The sequence below is a fragment of the Danaus plexippus genome, chromosome 19 (genome assembly GCF_018135715.1).
Source record: "Danaus plexippus chromosome 19, MEX_DaPlex, whole genome shotgun sequence".
Taxonomy (NCBI): Eukaryota; Metazoa; Arthropoda; class Insecta; order Lepidoptera; family Nymphalidae; genus Danaus; species Danaus plexippus.
Window position 1 is genome coordinate 1,197,604 of NC_083549.1, and position 3,745 is coordinate 1,201,348.

Sequence of the window (3,745 nt, forward strand, 5' to 3'; positions counted from 1 at the left end):
AACAGTTGAAATTTTGAGCCGACTTGGAAAGATTTAATTATGATCCTGTCATTTGTGTAGACGCAAGATAAAACGTGTTTATTAAACTTTGTAAGTAATTGCTTTTATTTTTATGACATTATAAAAATAATTTTGAGGCCAATATAATTTTATATAATTGATACCTTAGTAATAACGGTCTCAGACTTTTATCAATAATAATCGGAAGTACTACCTACGAAAGTAGAACGAAGAATAGACGTCGGGTTTTGTAAAAAATATAATTCATCATTAGATGGAGTGTCCGTTTGTTGTAACATCATGTTATTTCAGTTTCTTGTATTTTGTTTGTAACCTATTTCCCTGCTTGCAAAAATATTATTTTATCGTTGTATTTTAGGTAAAAGTGTTGATAGGCTTTTTACATTGCGTGTTAAACACAGCTAATGTGTTTCAAATACAAACGTGTTCCATTATAACTTCTATGTGCATGTAATAAGAGCTATAGGTTAGTAAAATATGAGGTATTGTGTGTATAATAAAAGGCAATTTTCAATAGTCAGCCAGTCATTACGATATAGATAGGAATTATTTATGTTTTGCTACCAGGGAAGCCATTATGGAACCTATATTTGTTTCACAAATTGTGCCCACAATTGAAGTGTAACCGACCAAGTAATTGAAGATAATTCTATCTTAGAAAACATGTAAATGCGTTTCTTTAACTAAATAAATATGGTAACTTACATATCGTAACTTTTTGGCCTTCCTCATCTTCTATCATTATAAATACAAAATTAATGAGTTGCTGAGAAAAAAAATAAGTTATCGTTAAAGATAACACATTATGACATCTATTATTATCTTAATATCCTGTGTATGGATATATCTTTTGCATATTTAAACAGGAATTATAAGCTTATTCTTACAAATTATTTCACCACATAAGTAACTACATTAAACAAATGTAACATGTACATTAGGTATCTGTGATTCGAATTACATATTAGTAAATAGTGTTATTCTTTAAATATCTTCTGTTAATAGTGTGCCGTTAAATAAACTGTAAAATAATATTTGCATTTCTTGAATAAGAAATCCTTTTCTTGGTTAATAAAAAAGTAAAAATATTACGAACATTCAAAAGAGAATCCTTATTTTGTATGTATTAAAGTTTTTGAAGTCTTTTGAACGGTGGGTTTTAAGTTTTTTACTGTTACATACAAATTTCAGTACAATTAAACCTCTGTTTCAGTTCTCGTTATAAAGGCTTTATAATAAGTTCTATCTGAAAACATCCAGGCACTGGATGCAATGAACAACACAAAACTTCTTTTTAGTTGCTTTAAATCCACTTTTTAAATTAAATTAATAATTGGCAAACGGATATCATAATGGAAAAAGTAAGTACATAATAGATTGGAGATTAGATAGAAATACAATGATTCAGAAGACAGTTGCATGTAAAAATATGGGTACGATATTGACCCAAATAATATACAATACACAAGTAGTTCAAAGCAGGTTTAGGAATAAATAGGAATATAAATCCTATAGCACCAGCTGCTGAGAACCAAGCAAAGTCGAATCGAGTGTCAAGCGAATTTCAAAGTAAGATTTCAGTAAGGTAACGCCTACTCACTGTCATTCCGCTGCTACCCCAACGTAACATGCGATAGATGGACAAAAAATTTTATTGTATTTAATAAAATTACACCTTAATTTAAATTTTAAAACATAAATTCCATGTTAATAGTATTCTTAGACATGATGGAGTATCCTTAACGGTTAAGTAAATACGTATTAAGATATCGCTAACATTCAACATAGTTAAGTCTGTCAAGTACACGTCACTTACAAAAGATAAGCCCCATTGTATAATAGTTCATACAAGCATTGTATGCGGGTAATATTAAATTATCCTATCACGCTCAATTGTTCCAAGACTTAAGTTTTGGGCTAGTACTTGGAAGTTACGGTGCTTTATAGTAGATGAAAACTGGAGAGTTCTGTGACCTCGGTGAGATCTTTATAAATATAGTGGAATATACGAATATCCCTCACTTGTGAATGTTTGATAATGGAACAGTTTTACGTAATAGTTGTTTAATATGCAAAAAATATGCACTTTTTTGCATTATCATTCTGGTCATTTTTTAAATGTTTATATTTAAGTATACTTTCATTTTAACATGTGTATTAAAATTTAATTGAATACTATACTTTTGATTTAGAATCGCCTTATTATGATTCTGTGATAATTTCATATTTATCGGAAATTCAATAATATATTTATTTTACAATTTTTTATGACTCCACTCTTAATTCCTTTAAATTCTATGGACAGAAGTCGTATTCAATCAATAGGGCATTAAATTATTGAATAAAAAAAAAACACATCTATGAAAATTTGCGAACTCATGCAATTAGCCGTGTAATTTGATTGATTTGTAATATTTTATGTTATAGAATTATTTGTAGGTCTATAACGTGTTGGAGGAATGTTCGTCATACCTTCACATAAAAACGAACCCTAAACATATTGTAAATTGTGTTCAATTAAACTTAACAATTCATACAGCCTCATAAATTAAACAGCCTCTTGATACATAGAGATAATTTATAATTAATAGCTCGTGGTGTACTGTTAAAATTTTATCAATAAGGAATGCCTGAGTCAATCAAAATAAAATAAATTAAAAATTTTAATATCTTTTTATCTGTTTAAGCCTCTTAGTAAATCTAGATTGTTTCACGCGAAATGAAAACATATCTGTTATTTAAACAAAAACAATATTGTGGTTTTAATTTTAATTTTAATTTCACACATTATTATCTAAATATTTTTAATGCACGGATTAAAGGCAGTAACATTCAATTTTAGGTGTACCTAAATCGAATCTTGCGTTGCTGTTAAAATAACTGTTCCCTTAATGTTATACATTTTATTTTTGAATAATACAGTAAGTACTATAGTAATAATTATTATGCTATGAATTTCAGGCGTCACAATATGTAGTATCAATATTTCTATCGTACTCATGTAACTGTTACTAGTCTAGCCGCAGAAGATGGTGTGAACTTATCAAAAGCTTTCACAGGTAAAATAAAGGAGATGTATGTATAAGTTAGGACTTCACAAGGTCTCTGTATACATTAAAGCTAAGTTAAGGACAGTTTTCTAGGTCCTTTTTCTATAATAACTAGTGTTGCTGTTGCTGGGTTTCTCATTCCACTCGGTCATACTGCCAACATTCAAACGCATTTCCAATTCTAGCAAATACTTTACAAAATCATATTACTTTTACCCTAAAAGGTGTGTACGTATCATTCTTAAAAACATTAATTTTGTCTACCATTCTTATAATACGTATTAAATATATATGAAAATTAATTAATTTATCGTCGACCATGACACAATGCATGGAATTCTGTTATCATCTCAAGAGATTGCCTTGACTCAAAGACAGAAATCACTAATTCAGTAACTCACACGAATAAGACATTTTAGTACACGCGGGACATTACCTGACACATTACGATGGCATTATGCAACATTGTCAGACGTTGGGTAAAATATGTCAAAATCATGGTTTTATTTCATGAACAGAGATAAAAGCGGTAATTCTATTCGGATACATTGATTTTGAAAATATCTTTATCATTAATAAATGGAAAAATCGATATTGGTAATTAATTACTAAGTTATATATCATGTAATCTTTTACATATGTTTGATCAGTAACTATCTATATCATTTCGCTTC